Genomic DNA, 21,527 nt, shown 5'->3' with positions numbered 1-21,527 from the left:
TATTTTGCGATGTTACTTTTCACAATGAGGAACAAGATTTTAAAACTGTTAGCTTACCATTTAGAATAAAGTAAGACTTTTATCTTTAGTGTAAATAGCTTATGTTTGCAGCATTGATATTTACTGGCTTTTCTTTGGGACACGGTAAGTTTTTTGTAGGCGCTATGTTGGGCCAGGTTATTAATTCAGGGAATATACAAAAAACAGAAATAAAAAAAGAAGTTACCCGCTTTCGCAGCGAGCAGGGTTCGAACCTGCGCGGGGAGACCCCATTGGATTTCAAGTCCAACGCCTTAACCACTCGGCCATCGCTGCTACGGAGAGAAAGAGAAGGCGGAGACACTTTAGTATATTAATAGCCATGCGCAAGCGCACCAGGCCCAAAAGTAGGCGGGGCCTACGAACTTCCGGAGTTCGGCTCTAAGGTGGCCGAAGCTGATTGTTAAGTCGTAGGAGATACGTCGTGGACGCGAAGAAATAATAAGAAACTCTCTAAGGAAATTAAAAAAAATAGGTTCTAGAAACCTTTCCCTTCGCTTTTCTCCGAAAATCACAAGCATGTTCGGCCTCCGGTCGCTGACCTGGCTTTTGTCCTCCCACATCCCGGTTAAGTCCCCGAGAGAGCTGTGAAACAAAGATCTGTCCCGTGTGTTGCTGCGGACCCGCGCTTTGCAAAATTTCTGGGAGCGGATGCGCCCTTCCGGCAGGATTTCCCGCGCGGATGGCGTCGCTTTGAGCCCTCCTCTTTTTGAGCAGTTGCGGGAGGGGTGAAGGTAGAGTCGTCTGCCCACTGCTGGTGGGCTCCCTGTCGCACGCTCCTGACCGTGCAGTGGCTAGAGATTCTGCTTTCCCCAGTAACCCCTTCACTGCCGAGCCCTACTGGAAGAGACCAGGGTCCAAGTGAGGTCTCAGCCTTAAGCAGTGGGACCTTGGAGGTGGTTTGAGAACAAAGTTCTGCGCGTTAAGTCTGCATTCTGTTTTTAAATGCCATTAACACCCTTCCTTGTTGAGTGTAGTTACTGCCTTAGGTGCTTTACTTGCATTATTTCCTCAAAGCTGGGGAAGCGGGCTCGGTCTGTACCTCCTTTGCGCACCTCAGGAAACTGCGGCACAGAGATGCGGCTCACACTTTGGCTTGGAGGTTCATGCCAGGGCGCGTGCGCAGTTTCGTTTCTTTTCTTTTTTAAAATTTAATTATTTTTCAAGTACAGTTTTCTGTCTTTGACTCCCATCCCAGCACCTCCCTCCCCGCGGGCACCGCCCCCCCCCCTGTGCGCCCCACCTCTCTCCCATTTCCACTCCCCTTGTTGTCCATGTGTCTTTTATACTTGTTCCTGTAAATCCTTCCCCCTTTCCCCCTGAAATTCCCTCCTCTCTCCCCTCTGGTCGCTGTCCTCCTGTTCTCTATTTCAGTGTCTTTGTTTTTATTTTGCTTGCTTGTTTCTACAGGATCACGTGGGCCGGCAAGCAGCTGGTTCTGTCTGTTGATGGGCAAATTGGGCAAAACAATAGGTGACCCTTACTAGTTTAAATTTCTAAAACTGTGCATGGGAAGGTCATCTTTTTTCTCATAATGTTACAGTTCATGTTAAGGGAGGTAGGCAGATTGACCTTTTGGAAGCCTGGGTAATGACCTCATTTGATAGCTGTGTGAATTTTCATGAAACTTTTCAGTATTATTTCTCGTAAGTTAAGTATGGTGCTAAAGTGTCTAAGTAGATTTAATTGTGGAAAGGGAGCAAGATTCTTGAGAATTGTAGAGTAAATTTTATCCAATTGAGATTGTTGCTTTTAGAAATTTTATCTCTTAAAAATTTAGCAGAGCTACACGGGTGATCCCAGTTTCTCTGTGAATACCATAAGGAAACACAGTTATGTATGAACTTTACTTGCACTTTTACAATGGGTATTAATCAAGAAGAAATATTTTTTGTTTTTTGTTCTTAGATTTACATGTGCTCTGAGATAACCTGTAACTTAATTTTTACTATTTTATTAGTTGTATCTTGGTTTTGAAGTCTTTTTAATTCTGTGCAATTGAATGATAATATTTAGCAAAAATTTTTTTCTCTTTAAAAAAAGAATTTAAAGTACAGCTGTATTCTGATTCTTAATGAAAAGGAGTGGGAATGACAGCAACAAACAAAATTTCACCACTGAATATTGTGACGTGACTGTAGCAGTCTTATATTTGAAACTCAGTCAGAAAATAGCTGTTTTCCAAAACAGCTAAGTCTACAGGTCCAAAAAAAAATGAAGGTTATTTAAAAAAATTTCAAAGCCCATTCATCTCCTTCCCATCCCCCAAATTAAGCACATTTTGCTTGGCTGTAATGAAGTGGCAAACACATGATTGCACTGACATCACAGAGTAGTTGCCTATAAAATGCCTTCTGAGCTGGGCTTCTTTGTCTCACAGGTTGTCATTCTTGTCTGGGAGAGCAGTTGTCTGAGCAACCTCCAGGTCATGCTCATACTGTGCTGCCAAAGCTGGGTCCCGGCATCCTCTGGTGGGAGCAAGAGCAGGCGTGGCAACAGACTCCAAGTTATGATCTCCAGTTAGTTTTCTAGCAAGCCAGAGGAAAAGCTTTTCAGAGTTGTAGTTACTTTGGGCAGAAATGTTACAGCACTGAAGGAAGATTGTTCTCGGGTGGAAGACAATTGATTTTCTTAACTTTCCCTTTGTTAATACTCACTTTGTTGCCACAAAACATGATGGGAATGTTTTCACATACTCGTACCAGATCTCTGTGCTACTAGTTCTTATAAGTAACTCTTGAAGTTACATCAAACACTATCATGGCACAGTGGGCTTGGATGTAATAGCCATCTCTCAGTACACAAAATTTCTCCTGACCAGCTGTATCCTATCCATTGTCAAATTCACCAGGCAGGTGATGTTTTGTGAATGGAAGTTTTTTCAGTACCGCCATCATCAACCAGTACAACCACTACAACACAACTCGGCGTTCTCCTTGGGCAATTGTCATGATACTACTTCCAGAAGCGCCTCCAGCTTGTCTGACCAAGAGCTGGAAAAATGGTGCAAGTGCAAATCAAATCCTTTGTCTCATCCTTAACCTCCTCTTCCTCTTTTAAGAGTTCTCTTAACTGCCTAAAAACTTGACAGGAATGGGAATTTATTATGGTTAAAATAGTTCAACCAAAAATTCTATGCTGAAGGATTTTTGTTTCTGTTTTTTTTGGTTGTTATTTTTAAATCTGGGTGGGGCCTGAGAACTTACTCAGAGTGTGTTTTTGTTGAGGGGAAAGGAAGACTGAAAAGGAAAAGAATATATTACAAAAGTCAATGTGTATTTGGTGACAATTGTGATTACAATTTCTTTGCAACATTTCAAAAGTGAAATACAGTTAATATTTAATTTTTAGCTCATTTGAGTTAAGTAGGCTTTTCAAAAAAAAATGCTTTCTCCCTTGATATTTCATGTTGCTAAAATGATCCAAGAGATCAAAATTATTATTTTGTATATTTAAAAAGTGTGAATTTCCAGATGAGTTCTTTTAGATCTAGCATTAGGTCTTTTAGCATTGCCATTGAATGCAGTGAGCAGGAAATAAGGGATAGGTAGTAAAAGGTATACGTTCCCACACAATTATAATATAAAATATATTATGATTCTTGAGAACAACATCAGAAAACATTGATTTGCAAGCATGGACATTTTAGCTTTTAAAGATTCCCTGGTAGTGCTGATTGCCTTCTCCTCTATGCCACTGATTCATGCTCCCAGATTCTGTTCTTTCATGTGGTAGTTTTTATTAAGCTAACTTGTGTGTAGAAGGCAAATGTCTTGGGGTTTTCTCTAAAACTTCTTCTTGATGCCCCTGGCAGAGGTGAAATACTAAAAGGGATGGGTATGTATTTAGGAGCAGTAATATTTCATTTCTTTGTTTTTTTAAATGGCAAGTCAAATTTTATTTGGAATTATTTTGAATTATTAAAAGTATGCTCTACTTTTAATTGATAATAAGACACTGTATATAAAAAGAGAGTAGGAAGGTGGGGAGGCTGTGCATCTCTCCCTCTCCGCTCTCCCAAGCATCCATTTCTAGGCCCCAGCAGGGACCATCCCCTCCCCGCCTTGTGGTGTATGGAGATAGGCAGGCATGGAAATGGTGCGTGTGTAGGGATGTGTTTTGGGGGGCATCTGTGATGGTTAGTGGTCAAAAACTAAGAGGGCTTTCTCTCATCCTCCATCAGAGCTGGCACCTGAGGAGGGGTCTTGAGGGAGCTAAGAGGATCCACAAATGTGCTTCTGGTTATGAGATGGTAGAAGATTCAGCATCCAAAAGTGACCCAGTGACTGGCCCAGCTGAGCTCTGACCTTGTGGCCACTGTATGCCATGCCACAGCCCTGCCCCTCTGTGGTATCATCTGTATCAACATTGAACATGGAGCCCGGTTAGGCCAGGTGGAAGACGGCCAGGGCCCCGAAGATCAGGTTTCAGGCTCCTACCCCCGTGCTCAAGTAATGCTGGTGTGAACAGTCTGGTGGGCACTGTTGGAACAACACAGGCACTGAGGATCCAAGCCAGGTGCTTATGGAGGACGTGCTCTGCTCCACGTAAGTGGTAAATGCCTGTGGCAGCAGTACTGCAGGCAGGTGGAAGCTGGAGCCAGACAGAGGGGCGCTGGCTGCGTGAATGACCAGCATGGCCGAGAAGGTCCCTAGGTAGAGAGCATTCTTGAAAACATGTTTAGCCAATAAGACATGGGCAGGTTCCAACTTGTGGCAAATTCCACCATGGGCTGAGGCAGCTTCATTTTCAGTGGCCTGGAAACCGTCAGGTCCCATTCCAGCCTATCCTCCTCCTCAGTGAAGACAGCTCCTGCCAACATGGACGTGGCCTCCAAGAGGAAGCCCACAAAATAGTTGCTGAAGTGGAAGGAGACAGCACTTTTGTAGGCTCACAGCCACCTGGCTTTGCATTTCTTGTTTCTAAGGATGCAGTCACCATCAGGGGGGATGAAGTGTAGAAAGAGGTAAGGGCCCACACAGGTGGCCAGCACAGGGCACGGGGGGCCAGCACCAGGCTCCTGGCCACCTTCTGCAGCCATCAGTGGCTCAGCAGGTGAGCTTGGGCAAGCCTATATGTAGCTGTGGAAGGATGTCCAGGGCTCAAAGACTACGGTGCTCATGAAGTAGAGGTAGCCTATGAACTCCATGGGAGAGGGCACTGCACTCACTTCACCCTGGTCCAGGTCAAAGCCCAGAGACACAACCACAGTGTCTCTGGCCACAGTCAGCTGGGTCCTCTTCATGGTGTCCACATGTACATCTCACCCATGAGCAGGTAGATGACGATGGTGATGGAGAGGAAGGCTTTGTGATGGGAGGAATGTTGGCAGAGGAACAGCACAATGTAGCACAGGAGGCTGAGCAGCAAGCACAACACAAACCATGTGCAGCTGGAAGAAGTGGTAAAACCCATCTGCCACGGTGCTTGTGTGTTTCAGGTAGGATGGCAACCCACACTTCCAGAACAGGCGGCAGGCAAGGCAGATGGCAAGGAGCAGCCAGATCTGGTCAAGGCCCTGCTGTGCAGTAGGCAGCAGACAGCCCTGCAGCAGCTGCTGGGGAAATTCCTGGAAGCTGAAGGTGGCCATCGCAGCCCCGAGTGGATGGATGGACAGATGAATGCTGAAAGAAACATTAAAGCTGGTTTAATCTGTTTATTTACAGTGAGGGAACTGTGGTCCATGAGTGGCTTGCCCTGTGCGAGATAGCTAATTATGGGCAGATTTAAGATGATAATTTATTATATTAGTCCAGTGTTCTTACTAGATTTTATCACCTTCACGTATTCATTATTAATATCTAGTTCAGTGGCATGTAGATCAAGAAGTGTGTTATGTGGCGGTAGACAGAGCCAACGGTAGGGGAGAGTTGTGAGTTGAATGTTGAAGGCCTATGAGATGTCAGATACTGAATCTATCATCTTGAATAATTTTTGTTCTTCTTTATTCCAGTATCCATCCTCCTAATCGATGATGATACTTCAGTTTTGCTTAAGACCACCTCTCCCCATTTGGATGCAACCTTACTTCGGATTTTAAGGTAGCCCTTTCTCCTCAGGCCAAGGGAGAAGCATGTGACTTATACTGGTTTTCTGTTGCTGTATAACCAATTACCATGAATTTAGTGGCTTAAAATAACATAAATTTATTATCTCACGGTTTCTGTGGGTCAGTGGAGTGTGGTCATAAGCATAGTCCTGAATTGACTGGTCCTCTCCTTAGGGTCTCACCAAGATGGTGATTGGGACTTTGGTGTCATCTAAGGCTTGGGGTCCTTTTCCAGGGTCACTATTGTTGGCAGAATCCAGCTCCCGTAGTTGCAGGACTTGTCTGCCAGTGGAGGAACATTCTCGGCTCCTAGAGGCTGCCCACTGTATCTTGTCATTGGAACTTCTCTACAACATGGTGGTTGGCTTCTTCAAGGCCATCATGAGAATTGCTCTCTAGTCTCCCACAATGGAATTTTATGTCATATTGAGTCATAATAACATTTTGGTCAACAACGAACTGCATATATGATGGTGGTCCTATACGACTGACATGCAGCTGAAAAATTCCTTGACATCATCAACTAATGATGTCATAGCCATCACAATGTCATAGCAGAATGTGTATCAGTTGCCTACAGTATTCAGTACAGGAATATGCTGTATAAGTTTATAGCTTAGGAGCAATAGGCTCTACCATATAGCATAGGTGTGTAGTAGGCTATACCATCTAGGTTTGTGCAAGAGCAGCCTACGATGTTCATACAATGATGGAATTGCCTAATGACACATTTCTCAGAATGTATGCCATCATTAAGTGACCATAATGTAATCACAGCAGTGACTTTTTCATTATATTTACCAATTCTGCTCAAGTAAGGTGAGTTATATAGGTATGTACAGTGGGGGCAGGCATCTCAGGTGCCATCTTAGAATCTTGCCTATTACACAGCTCCAGCTAAGCCAGTCAGATCCTCTCAAAAATCCCTGTTCTTTCTATCACACAATTGTATTTTTTTGGATGTCCACACAGACCACACACACATAGTAATCAATGAGAAGTGATCAGAGTCTGGAAATTTTAACTTAGCTGCCTTGTGTGCTTCATTTGAAAGGAATGTAGTTGGCAACAACTGCAGAGTTTTAGAGCCTGAGCTGCCATTCAAGATTCTTGAATTTAGTTCTATATTGATTGGAGAATAACTAGCTGTACATTTTGGAAAAGACATGTAAGGGGACTTAGTTCAGGTTGGCCAATAAAAAGTACTAAGTTATTGGCAACAAAACCATCATGGAAATTTAGTTGGTAAGTTATAGGCATCATGAAAAGTGATGAAAATAATTATCATGGAATTTCTGCATTGTAAATGACTGTATGATTGAAGCCTAAGCAATTTATTGTGGATTGCTTTTCAGTCATCATATTGCATATATATATTTGTGTGTGTGTCTGTATGTAGTAAGATATTTGGGGCCATTCTATTACTGATAAGCTCTTAAATGGAGTTACACTTTTACCCTAAAACAGTGTATTTGTAAGAAAGTTATATCTGTATATCTATATAATAATATGTGCTTAAAACATAGGAAAGGGACTTCTCAACTTGGGTGAAATTAGTAAGATTTTCACTGATCAATAGTAATTATTAAAATTATGCTTTTAGACTTTATGGCACTTTTTTTTCTGAGACTATAACCTATCAGATGCTCAAATAAGATTTTAAGTGAATAAACATCTACTTACTCATAAACATATTTTAATTTAAGCATAGTAATTTGATTTTTAAAATACAAGCTTAACAATTGGTATTATATACACATATAAGTACTGTTTTCAATTAAACTTTTCATCTAGTGATACAAACACTTGTTAAAGGCAAACTACTGTGATGTGACAGGCATGAAGAAAACAGCATTCCCTGCCCCTTGCTCCCGTCCTCACATCTCACTCTCCAGATATAACCACCCTTAACTCCTATAGTTGTTTTTTCTGGTATTTACTCTCATCGTTTGTGATTTTCTTATACTGCTGCTCCTTGAATTTTTAGTTTCAGATTTTATCTCCTCACCATATATTATGAAATATAAGCCTTCAGCTTTTAAAAAATACCCCTCCTGTTCCTGTCTCTTACTTCTCAAACGGTGTCACAATATTTAGTTAAAACATATTCAGTGTTTATATTACTATTGTTATGTAATTATTATTCATAGCTAAGCCACATGTTATATTTTGATTACATTTCCTTTCTACTAGAATCTTTATTTTCCAGGCATTAATGATTATATATATATACTTTTTATTGTTGTTTAATTATAGTTGTCTCATATTTTCTCCCATTATTCTCCCCTGGCCTATCCATCCCCAACCTCCCACATCCCCTCCTCCCTGCCCTCCGTTGTCCACGTCCATGGGTCCATTTGTTTATTTATTTATTGTTGTTCAAGTACAGTTGTCTCCATTTTTACCCCACCATGTCACCTGCCCCACCCATCCCCGCCTCCCACCCTTGAACCTACATGTGCTTTGGCTTTGTCCATGTGTCCTTTATACATGTTCCTTGATGGCCCTTCCCCTATTTTCCCACATTATCCCTTTCCTCTGGTTATTGTCAGTCTGTTCTTGATTTCCATGTCTCTGGTTATATTTTGCTTACTTACTTGTTTTGTTGATTAGGTTCCACTTATAAATGAGATCATGGGGCACTTGTCTTTCATTACCTGGCTTATTTTGCTTAGGATAATGCTCTCCAGTTCCATCCATGCTATTGCAAAGGGTAGGAGCTCCTTCTTCCTTTCTGCTGCATAGAATCCCATTGTGTAAATGTACCAGTTTTTGGATCCACTCATTTACTGATGGGCACTTAGGTTGCTCGCCAGCACTTGGCTATTGTAAATTGTGCTGCTATGAACACTGGGGTGTAAGGGTTCTTTTTAACTGGTGTTTTAGGGTTCTTGGGGGATAATCCCAGCAGTGGAATTGCTAGGTCAAAAGGCAGTTCCATTTTTAGTTTTCTGAGGAAATTCCATACTGTTTTCCACAGTGGCTGCATCAGTCTGGATTCCCGCCAACAGTGCACTAGGGTTCCCTTTTCTCCACAACCTCACCAGCACTTGTTTATGATGGCTACTCTGACCAGTGTGAAGTAGTACCTCATTGTGTTTTTAATTTGCATCTGTCTGATGTCTAGTGATGCTGAGCATCCTTTCATATGTCTCTGGGCCATTCGTATGTCCTCCTGGGAGAAATGTCTGTTCAGGTCTTTTGTTCATTTTTAAATTTTTTTCCTTCCTGGAGTGGAGTTGTGTGATTTTTTAATATATTTTGGAGACCAAACCCTTGTCTGAGGTATCATTGGCAAATATATTTTCCAGTACTGCTGGTTCCCTTTTCATTTTGTTGATGTTTTCTTTAGCCATGCAGAAGCTTTTTAGTTTGATGTAGTCCCACTTGTTTATTCTTTCCTCTGTGTTGCTTGCTCTAGGGGACATATTGTTGAAAATGCTGCTGTATGGAATACTTGAGATTTTCATGGCTATGTCCTCCTCTAGCACTTTCATGGTGTCACAACTTATATTTAAGTTTTTTATCTATCTTGAGTTTATTTTTGTGTATGGTGTAAGTTGGTGATTGAGTTTGATTTTCTTTTGCATGTAGTTGTCCAGATCTCTCAACACCATTTGTTGAAGAGGGTATTTTTACTCCATTTTGTGCTTTTCCCCCTTGTCAGATATTAATTGATCATAGAGACATGGGTTTATTTCTGGGCTCTCTATTCTGTTTCATGTGTCTGTTCTTATGGCAGTAGCAGACTGTTTTGATTACAGTGGTCTTGTAATACATTTTGATATCAGGGATTGTGATCCCTCCTACTTTGTTCTTTCTCAAAATTGCTGAGGCTATTAGGATTGTTTATGGGTCCATATACATTTTTGAGATATTTGCTGTGTATCTGTGAAATATGTCATTGGTATTTTAATAGTGATTGTGTTAATCTGTAAATTGCTTTGGGTAGTATGGACATTTTGATGATGTTAATTCTTCCAATCCATGAACACAGTCTGAGCTTCCATTTGTTTGTGTCTTCCTTAATGTCTTTCTTTAGTTTTGTCTAGTTTTCTGAGTATAGATCTTTTACCTTTTGGGCTAGATTTATTCCTTGGAACTTTATTTTTTATGTTGTTCTTTTTAATCTCCTTTATTTCTATGTGATTGTCACTAATTCTTCCCAAATTCTATGTCAGAACTATAAATCTCCCATTATGTTTAAACACAGCTGATTCTCTATTAACATCTATTTTTTCCCCTCTTCTTCCCTTCCTTCCTCTCTTCTCCCTCTCCTTCCTCCCTCCCTCCCTCCCTCCCTTCCTTCCTTCCATTCATGTACCCTTTCGAGAGCTCTTCTAGTCTCTGCTCCAGTCTGGAGCAGTTGCTCTTAAGCCTACTGCTCACCTGTCCCCCTCTCGTTTAATGTATTCTCTTATTTCCTGGATCACATCTTTCTGTTTCACAGTTTACTTTCGCAGCTTAGGGGAGCATGTAGTACAGTAGCTTCCTCAGAAAGGTGAATGAGAGGGAAAATATATTTTTCAACTATGCATGTCTAAAAATGGTTAGACATTTTCCATGTGTTTGAGAGTATAACTGGGTAAAAAATTATAGGTTTAATCAAAGTTTAACAAGAAGCCTTATCATTTTTTAAAATAAGATTTCCCAAGGAAAAGGTCCATCAAAAGCTTAATTTTGAATTTATTTTGAAAGATGCAAACTATCTGAATCTGATCTAGTTAAAAGTAACCGGCTCACCTCTCTGTTTTCTAGCCACATATGTAAAGTTTTTCTCAGAAATTTCTGAAGTTTTCCTTAGAATTATGAACATCATGTGTGAAGTCAGATTGGGATTTCTGCCCCTGGGAGAATAAATGAAGAACCAGTTGGGTTGGGAACAGTAATCAAATTAAACACTTTTGGGAGATTAGCATTTAAGGCTTTTTGTCCATTGGTTTATACATGAGAAATCTAACATTTTTCTTTTAAAAGTTTTTTCCCTCTTATAAAATGTCAGAAGCAAGAATCATAAAAGAACTTGAAAATTGTGAGTTGTATTGCCCATTTTTGCTTTACATATTTTTAAAAATTGAGGTAAAATTGACATAACATAAAATTAGCTGTTTTATAGAGAGGTCAGTGGCATTTTGTATATTTATGACGTTGTGCAACCACCACCACCACTAATCTAGTTCCACATTTTTTCACCGCCCCAAAGGATTGGCAACTCTTGATACTGATTATTTTCTTAGAACATAAATTTGGTCTTAATATATCAGTTGCTCTGGAAATAAGCCAAATTATTACATTCTGACCAGTTCCTTTAAAACTACATTGTACAGAGTTTTTAGTTTCCTTATCGGAAAATCACAAAAGGACGTTAATATCTTTTCTGCCTATTGCCTTCCTTTAATCTAGCAATATAGAAATTAAATGGGAACACAGCACTCAAAAACTTAGATTAACATTGTCTTTTGTTTTAGGATATTTAGAGATGTACTGCTACAGAAAATGCATCTAGAGAACAGGAAAATCTCATCAAGAAATGGTTCATTTAACAAATAAGTTAATAGATCTGTAAATGTTTCTGCTTTTTTTTTTTCATCAGCGCATTCACTGCTATTTGTCACATGCCGTATAGAATGATCATCATTATCACCCTGTGATGGAGAGGCCCCTTTGAATGGGACTTAATGTGGGTGAGATTTCATGGAGAGTAATTTCTCATACCATTAGGGGCCAATGGATGCCAGAGACTGCTTTTATCTTTTCATTTTCCCCTACAACTGTATTTATAAAATTAGATTGCCTTCAGATTCCTGCTTTTCTTATTAACAGCTTTTTGTTTATTTTGTAAGTGGGATTTAGGAATTAATAAGGAAGCTTCAAAGGAAGCCCATTTCTTCTTGTAAAGCAGACTCTCACCGGTTTTGGCTAGTAGTTAGGCCAGATTTGTTATCTCATTCTATTAATCAGATATAGAGATGGCCTGTTTGTTTGTTTATTTATTTATTTATTTAGGAATAAAATACTACATAACAACAGGTAGACCTAACAAATCTAGGCAACTGTGGAACTTTGTAAATTAGCACATAGCTGTGATTTTTAATGATTACAGATCGATAGTAAATGAAATTGAAAATAACTAAAATAATATAATAAATAAAATGATAAATAGCCCTGGCTGGTGTAGCTCAGTGCATTGAGTGCTGGCCTGAGAACCAAAGGGTCACAAGTTTGATTCCCAGTCAAGGCATGTGCCTGGGTTGCTGGCCAGGTCCCCAGTAGGGGGCATGCGAGAGACAATCACATTAATGTTTCTCTCCCTCTCTTTCTCCTTTCCTTCCCCTCTGTCTATAAATAGATAAAGTCTTTAAAAAATGATAAATAAATAAAATAAATTACATGTTAATTAAATATTTATATATAAATACATACATATATGTAATAACTAAACTTATTTGGACCAGCGGTTCTCAAAGTGTGGTTCCTGGACCAGCAGCATTGGCATCACCTGAGAGCTTGTTAGAACTGCAGTTTCTACCTTTTCCGTTGCATGTGGTATGGAGTTGGCTTACGGATCTCTGAGACCTGAAAGGTGAAACTCCAGTATCTCTGCCACAAAACAAATATACTGAGTTACACCGTAGGCACTGTGGATATCATTTGGATTACTATGATAAAAAGATAAAGGAGGAAGGTGAGATGCTCATGAATGTTCAAAGAAGGCAAAGAAGATGATTGGTCTGACAGCTGTGCTTTACCATAAATAGTTCCTTGCTGAGAAAATACAAATGGAAAAGACTATCAATAGGTATGAAAATAGAAACACTAAACAAAAAAAAATGATGAAAAGATTCCACAAGGAGCAGTACCCGCATATCTACTGGACAGAGAGGGACAGTCCAGAGCTAAAGTACTTTTCAATAGGATTAAACAAAAAACAAAAAGAGAAAGCAGGAAGATGGGAAGTCCCTCTGCTGAAAGTTTGTGTCTAGGGAGAAGCAGAGGTATTAAAAATTATTTGAACTGGAAAGAGAAACAAGAAAGCCTGGAAAAGGATGATTAGTAAAATCTGTTTCATTGGAGATGGTTTTACTTGAAAATCACCTAATAATAAAAGGCCAATGGGCTTGCATGTCAAGAAGTCCCATGTTACACATCCTGAACTGAACGACATGTTTTGCCTGCCAATACTTGGTGTAAAGGAGAATCCCTCATGCCCACTTTATACAACTTCAGGCGTTATTACCAAAAGTACTATCATCGAGGTGAGTGTGATTGAATTGGCTCTTGTGATGAAAGGCAACAAGGTTATTTGGGGAAAATATGCCCAGTTACCAACAGTCTTGAAAATGATGGATGCATACATACTTGACAGGAAGAAACTCCTAGTAATTATTGAAGACTATGCACAAGTCAGGAAAGCTCCTTTATTGTGATGTTTCTGAGTACTAACATGCAAGTAATGTTTATGCAGTCATCATTTATTTATTCTGTTGTTAAAAAAATTAAAATGTCCCAGTTTAAAAAATAGAAATGTGCCCTGGCTGGTGTGGCTCAGTGGTTGAGTACTGGCCTGTAAAGCAAAGGGTGGCTGGTTCAATTCTCAGTCTAGGGCACATGCTTGTGTTGAGGGCCAGGTCCCCAGCAGAGAGCATGCAAGAGGCAACCACATATTGATATTTCTCTCCCTCTCTTTCTCCCTCCCTTCCCCTCTCTAAAAATAAATAAATAAATAAAATCTTAAAAAAAAAAAGAAATGCAATATCTACTGAATTACAAACTCTTGGGGTGGGATCTAGAAAGCTGTTTTAACAATCCCCGGTTGGGATATAGTAGAACCCATGTTTTAAGTTTGGAAACCAGCATGTTGACTCCGCTGGAGCATCCTCTAGTGTTGTTGCCAACATTGCACTTGAGAAATTACTGGGCGTGGCCTAGAAATCCTGATATAAAAATGAAAGAATATATATATTTTTGTTTTTTCAAAAGTATCTTCCCTCAACATTTCTTTGAAGTCTTTTTTCTATGCATAATTTTTACAAATTTCAGAAACTATCGTCTCTACAATTTTAAGCTTTTGTCTTTTTTTGGACTTAAATTATGGAATAAATATTGTTCATGTAATTAAAAGTATTTTGTAAACAATATTTAAAGGCTCCTTAATGGTTTTTAATTTCATTCTCCTTATTTTCTACAATTGTATTGTGGGAGGTTATCTTTTCAGAGAAAGGGTGAGGGAGCAGTTACTTGCCTACCAAGTTATTTTTGTAAATACTTAACTACTATCTTCTCATGTTGCCAAAAAGGCATAGACAAATTTGGCAAAACTGTAAAGAGGCAATAATGGGTGTTTAAAAATGTTAACTTCTTAGGATTTTGTACGTTTTCATTTCATGCCTCTTCCTTTCAGGTTTACGTACTTCCCGTCTCCTTAGTTTTATTGGCTCTTAGCTGCTCAGTGTCTCGTTCTCTGTCTAGTCCTTTTTGATTCACCTTTTCCATCAAATATTTCTACAGTTGGACCTATCTTGAAGGCTTTAGAAGCAGGAATTGGAAGACTGTAGTAGTTGAAGAAGATATTTTGGGACTGGTTAGCTTTTCTTCACCTTTAATTTCACCATTTAGGCACTTGTTTACTTGAGCTTAGTGGTGAATAGATGTTCTGCGGAGTCAGAATAATCACCCCTCCACTTCTTAGCTCTGTGTTTTTGGCAAATAAATCTGTTTTAGCTTAGGTTTTCTTGTCTAATAGTCTAACAGTATCTAATTTCTAGATGTGAACATTACATTACATATAAATTATATTTTATAGATGTGAGCATTATATCTAAATTGCTAGCATAGTGCCTGACATAATAAATCCTCAACGACTATTAGCTATTACTATTAGAAGTAATATTCATGTTTATTTCACTCTAGAGCCATCTTTGTTGCTGAGATTTATTTTAGACCTTAATTTTTGTGACTAGTAATGTTCAAAGTGTTTATATTTCATGTTAATAAAAACCTGGCTTTTTTTCTGACAGTTAAATTTATCCTTTAAAATGAGAAATTTTAAATCTTTATGGAAGAAATATTTTAAAAAGGCATTCTTTCAAATTTCTACTCAATGTTTCTTTTTTAAAACTTAAATTCTGGTCCTGATCAGCAAGGCCCAGTTGGTTGAGCATCATCCCGCAAAGCGAAGGGTCGCCGGTTGGATTCCCAGTCAGGGCACATGCCTGGGTTACAGGCCTGGTCCACACTGGAGCATATGCAGAGGCAACTGATCGGTGTTACTCTTGCACATTGATATTTCTCTTCCTATCTTTCTCTCTTCCTTCCTCGCTCTCTAAAGATAAATAAATAAAAATAACCCCCCAATTCTGTCTTTTATAGGAAGTTATCTTTTGTAGAGTACTTGTGTTTTCACTGTCTTTACAACATTACAGATTTCCCAGAAGTTTCAGGGAAAAGTATATATTAGTGCACTATTAGTTTTAAGCTCATTTAAGGTTTTTCTTATAATCTTTGAATTTTCTTAGTTCTTAAGCATTATTCCTTAAAATGCTAATTGAAAAATAAAGGAAGCATGATTGGATTTTACTTATTTTGTATAGTAATTTTGGGAATTGCGTGTATAAACTTACTGAATTCAGAAACCTAGTTAACCTGAATTACTATATACATGATTATATCAATACCAATTTGTTTTTTCCATGTGCTGGATGAGCAGTGTGCAACATTTCGGCCTGTTCCATTTATTCACTTACTTAATAACCATTTATCCCGTGCATATTATGTGTTAGGCACCATGTTCGGTGTTCAGTGTATAAACATGAATAAGATATGGTAGAGTTTATTCTTTTGTGGATATATATATATAATTTTGATTCATTGTGCTGAGTAGTATAATTGGAGGTATGTAGAAAGCGTTATAAAAGCATGTGTGTTGCACATTTAATTTAGGTGGCAAGCAAGGAGGACTGATTGATGGTTGTGTAGGAGGCCAGGCAATTAGGTAAGGCTTGTCAGAGAAAACAGTGTTTGAGCCGGATTTTGAAGGAAGGAAACAAGTTCAGCAGGTCCAGGCTGGTGGGTCTGAGAAAGCAGGGAGAGGGGTGTAAAAGGGGCACCATGTCGTCATTTGTAAATGATACAGGAATCAACCAAGAAATGTAAAACTAAGGAGAATTCTGCAAGATTGCCAAATATGAGATCAACTTAAAAAATTATAGCATTTCTTTGCATTGATTGTAATCAACTAGAAAATACGACAAAAATCCATTCACAATATAACCATGTTTGTAAGGATTTTTGTATAGGAATATACAAAATCTCTATGGCAAAAACCTTGAAACCCTAAGACAAGTTTAGTTGAACAAATGGAGGGATATCCCATAGCAAATAGGACAACTTAATAAATATGTCAGTCATGCCTTAATTAATGTAAACATTACAATTCCAATTAAGGTTACAGTTGGAATTTTTGAGGAGTTTGAGAAACTTACTCTAAAATTTATATGGAATAGCAAAAGTACAAGAATAGCTAAGTCAGCCTTAAAAAAGAAAAACAGAAGGTAGGGATTTATTATACTAGATATTAAGAGGTATTAAAAAGCCTTCATATTGCACATAGACCAGTTAAACAGCTGAGAGGTTTTGGAGACAGCTCATGTACTGGTATATAACTGATCCTCATTATTCACAGGTTCTGTATTTGCAAATTCACCTACTTGCTGAAATTTGTAAACCCATAATCGATACTCACAGTGCTTTCACAGTCATTTACCAACATGCACAAAATGGAGAAATATTTTAGTCGCCTGTTGAGCAGGAGCATGTTCCCAGCTGCCCAAGGTGATGGTCTATCTTCTTGTTTCAGCCCTCACACTGTTAATGCGTCCGTTTCATGGTCTGTTTAGAGCCATGTTTTCTGCAGTTTTGTGTTTTATGATTGTGATTTCACTGTGTAAAATGGCACCCACACGTAGTACTGAAGTGCTCTCTAGTGTCCCTTAAGCACAAGGAAGTTGTGATATATTTTATGGAGAAAATATCTGTGTTAAATAAGTTTTGTTCAGACATGAGTTATAATGCTGTTGGCTGAGAGTTCAGGGTTTGTAATTAACAATAATAATGTTAAGTAAGACATTTTTAAACAGAAACACAGATAATACAATATGAAGTATTGATTGTAGTGGGAATATTGTTACTACAGACTCATAGGAACTGTGTTTCTCCTAGGAACAATGGTTCAGTAGTCACTAATTCAGTGTTTGTGGCAACTTTATAGCAAAACTAATGAGAATTAACTGTATATGTATATCAGTCAGAATTTAGTCAAGAAATCAGTAGCCGTACTAGGAGGTTGAATAAAAATAATTGACTTTTGGGAACTGGCTAACTTGGTGTTGGAGGGTTGAAAAACTGATGAAGCCATACCTGTCACCCATGAGAGAGCACAGGGAAGAGGTTGGGCTTAGAACCCTCAAGCATGGAGCTGGTTGGATCTGGGACTCAGTTGTCTGCAGAGAGAGTACTGCCGGGATGGCAGGGACAGAGAGGTCATTTCTGGGAGCATGAAGGAGCTGACCCTGGACAGCTGCTGCTGATGGAATGGAGCACCACTGCTGGGTTGAGCTGTATGAATAACAAGGAGATAGAGAGAAGTGAATTTTATCTACTCTCTTATCTTCTAATGTCCTTGGGAGAAACCAACATAAGCTAGCTGACAAAGGAGAATAGTTTGTTGATTCAACTCCAATATCACAAAGCAAAGCACAAGAGCAGTAGATTCAGAATCAAGAGATAATAGTTTTAATATGAAACACAATATGAGATCTTAATATATAATAAACACAGTGGTACCAATTTTCACATGTGTTCATAGAAAGACATGCATAGCAGAGTGATTAAGAACACAGACTCTGCAAAGTTATCATTTAGACTGGAAGGGCAGATAAAGTGCTTCCCAGATAAGGTCAAGTTAAAGGAGTTCATCATCATCAAGCCCTTACTATATGAAATGTTAAAGGGACTTAGCTAAGAAAAAGAAGATAAAAAATATGAACAGTAGAATGACAGTAAACTCATAACTATGTACAACTGAACCTAAAAAACAAAAACAAAAAATAAGCAAACAACTAGAGCAAGAACAGAGTCACAGAAATGGAGATCCCATGGAAGCTTATCAGTGGGGAGGTGGAGGGGGAGAATGGGGGGAAAGGCACAGGGAATAAGTAGCATAATTGGTAGGCACAAAATAGACAGGGGGAGGGTAAGAATAATATGGGAGATGGAGAAGCCAAAGGACTTATTTGTATGATCCATGGACATGAACGAAATGGGGAGATACTGGAGGGTAAGAGGGTGCAGGGAGGAGGAGGATAAAAGGGAGAAAAAAATGGGACAGCTGTAGTGGCATAATTTAAAAAACACACTCTGGAATGAGACGATTTAGATTAGAATCTTTGCTATACTACTCTGTGTGTGATCTTGGGCAAATTATGGTAATCTCTTTATAGCACAACATGAAGGAAAGATATTCACCTCCCTGGAATGCTTACATTGGACTTTTATAGGAGCAAGAAATAAACTTATTTTGTTAAGCACTGAAATTTTGGGTTTGTTTGTTACAGTAAATAAGGTTATCCTAAATATTACTGCTAGAGTGTTTGTTGCAGGTTATTTTATGGTAGGTGAGTCAAAGGCATGCTGGTTGTCTATCAATGTAAGTAGGTAGGTTAAATCCAGTGGATGGACAGCATGGAGATTTATACAGTAATTAGATGTGAAAACCCATGAACATGAATGAATTGTATGTCTTGATGCTGAGTGAAAAAATGAAACAGAGTGATATATGGAAAACTAATACTATCTATCTGAATCAAAACTATATGGATGTAAAACAGCTCATGCTTTTCCTGGAGCAAATACAAACGCAAAGATACATGTTGGGTATGTTAGAATAGTTGCCTCCTGAGGGTGTGAGGAAAGAGGGGGCTCAAGCTATAAAAGAATAAAATAACAAGAGAGGGGTGTTGCACAGACCACTAGAGACAATTGCCATAAATTGAGAGGAATATGATTTACTCAATCTTCTTTTACCTGAGAGTAAAAAAAAGAAGGCTCAAGATAAAATGTGTGATAGTAACACACACACAAAGTAAATTGGGATGAGTGTAATGATAAAAGCAGAGCATAAATAGGAAGAAAATTCTAAAGCTCTACTGAGGTGAATAAAAGGTGACTTAAATAAGTGGAAGGACGGTGCTTGTTCTTGTCCTTGTAAAGTTTAATTTTTTCTAAATTGTTCCATTTAGTTAGTGCAATCTTGACATATTAATAGGATTTTTTTGGAAGCTGGACAAGTTGCTTCTAAAGTTCATGTGAAAAATAGATATGTATGAATAGCTGATAAAGTTGTGAAAAAGAAGCATAATAATGGGCCACCAGTTCCAACATTCAAATGGAGGTGTAAAAGTAGATTGTATAGAGATATAGTAGTTGAAAAAGTTTAGTATTGGCTTATGAATTGACAGAAACCACCCAAATAGATCTCTGTATATAGTGTGTAGGAAATGAGTGTACCATTACATTCATTTAAAATTAATGAGGAGAAGAAGATCCCCCAAAATAATGTTGGGATACCTCACTATCCATTTGGAGGAAGAAAAATGGGTTCTACCTCGCTTTTTTTAATCATAATTAATTGCAAATGGATAAAATTTAAATACCCCCAAACTGGAAGTACTAGAAGATAGGAAACATCAAAAAATTAGAATTACTGGATGATTAGGTCACATTGTCATTCTCATTCTCATCATCTTGGGGTAGGGCCTGTTATTTCAGTAAGGTACAAAACCCAAATCCAGTCAGGGCAAAAGGGTTTGTTTTTTGGATGCCTAGGAATTATAAATTTCTGCGTAGTAAGAAGTACCCTAAGCAAAATAAAAAAATGGGTGGTAGATTGGCAGGAGAAGATGGACAACATCTGTATAAGATGAACTGATTTCCTTAATATAGAAAGGGTTTTATAGTAGATATGAAAGTAGCTAGTGGAAAATAATAGGGAACAACTGGCTGTTTATGGGAAATGATATACAGATGGCTTGCATACAAATGAAATGATCCTACTATTACTCATGATTAAAGAAATACAAATTTTACATTTAAAAAGAGATCACTTTTTCCTCATCAGATTGGCAGAAATAAAAAAGTTTGATAATGCAGAAATTTGGTTAGGGTGTGGGAAAATGGACAATCTTATGGATTGGTTGGAGGGTATTTGGGGGAAGCTCATTGGAAAAAGAAGAGTATGGTTTGTGTAGAAACTGACAAGTACTCTATGTGTCTGTATGCTTTTACCATTGAAATATAAACACTCAGAGAAACAAAGATCTCTTGCTCTTGGTATATTTGTGTGCTATATTAGGCATTGGTATTTGGAAAGATAGTTAAAGGGCTTTGAATGCCAAGCTGAAGAGTTTATATTTTATTCTGAAAGTTCCCTGAAGACTCTGTATGCAAAGTAATGAAATAATCAGATTGTTTTTTAGAAAGAAGTCTGTGATAGTAACATGAAGAATGGATAGATAGGTGTGGTGGAGGTTGTAATACCGAGAATGCTAACAGTTGCAAAATCACTTAAGACAGCTATTGCAATAGCTCAGGTGACCCTTGATAAGATTCTGATTTGGGACAATGGGAATGGAGAGAGAGTGTTATAAAATCATTAGGATTTGGTGATTGATTGGGTAGGTGGGGAAAGGGAATAGTTAAACATGACTTTTCCTGACATAAAAAGGAATTAGGGGTTGTTTCAGGGTATTTCTAACATTAATTTTACTCTTTCTGGAGCTTCTAAAAATAATTCTACTAAAAAAAAATAAAACTGTTGCATAAAGTACACCTTATTTATCTACAATAAGATCTAAGCACCTCAAGACGTTGGGGACTTAGGAGTGGCATAGGCAGGATTTAACATTCTTGAGCCTTCTGAATTTTTTACAACCAGTCTGTAACATTGGTTTTGGAGCAAGCTCTTCTCCTTGCTTTGTCTGCCTGTCTGTCTGTCTCATGTCTCCCTTTCCATCTCCATCTATTTTCACCTTGATTATCTTGGCCCTGTTACAATATTATTCAAAACTGTTTGCTGTTCTGGCTTTAGTCAGGAGACCCTGATGCGTGACAAATGATAACACTTGGAGAAATAAGTCCCTATCCCCAGAGCACATTAGACAGGTGGATCTTACCATATAATAACAAATATGATAACTCAGTATTTCTATCAGGTGAGTATATAGTTAAATGATTACATAGAGACTGTAAATCCATCCTTTTATCAGATACTATGTGCCCTGAGAGAATAAAAAGTTGAAAATAAAAAGTGAGGGTACAAATGATCCGATTTTATCAAATATAGAATATGACCAATATGTATTACATATTTTGCCATGAATACACA

At 38.4% G+C, this 21,527-nt stretch overlaps 1 protein-coding gene, 1 non-coding gene and 3 pseudogenes across 3 annotated transcripts in view; 2 read left to right on the top strand and 3 right to left on the bottom strand.

The window, feature by feature from the left end:
• Positions 1–233: 233 nt before the first annotated feature.
• On the bottom strand, positions 234–315 carry TRNAS-UGA (transfer RNA serine (anticodon UGA)). The gene has a single exon. It is a non-coding gene; the product is annotated as a tRNA-Ser (tRNA).
• A 382-nt stretch (positions 316–697) lies between these two features.
• Positions 698–21,527, top strand: part of CTNNA3 (catenin alpha 3) — a 1,563,160-nt gene continuing 1,542,330 nt past the window's right edge. The window contains exons 1-3 of one of the 2 annotated variants that reach the window (XM_053663824.1): positions 698–773; positions 4,223–4,586; positions 5,993–6,080. The gene's annotated coding sequence lies outside the window, so the exon portion shown is untranslated. Of the gene's footprint in view, positions 774–1,486; positions 1,513–4,222; positions 4,587–5,992; positions 6,081–21,527 lie in introns of those variants that run through there. The other variant, XM_053663825.1, reaches the window with a different exon arrangement.
• LOC119048709 (GTP-binding nuclear protein Ran-like) lies at positions 2,414–3,744 on the bottom strand (annotated as a pseudogene).
• LOC119048708 (protein-serine O-palmitoleoyltransferase porcupine-like) lies at positions 4,193–5,629 on the bottom strand (annotated as a pseudogene).
• On the top strand, positions 11,084–13,451 carry LOC119048711 (ribosome biogenesis protein NSA2 homolog; annotated as a pseudogene).

Source organism: Artibeus jamaicensis, unplaced genomic scaffold (assembly GCF_021234435.1).
Source record: "Artibeus jamaicensis isolate MK-2021 breed Jamaican fruit bat unplaced genomic scaffold, CSHL_Jam_final contig_332, whole genome shotgun sequence".
NCBI classification, from domain to species: Eukaryota; Metazoa; Chordata; class Mammalia; order Chiroptera; family Phyllostomidae; genus Artibeus; species Artibeus jamaicensis.
The sequence above is the reverse complement of the archived record's forward strand: the minus strand, read 5'-3'. Positions and strand labels throughout refer to the sequence as shown.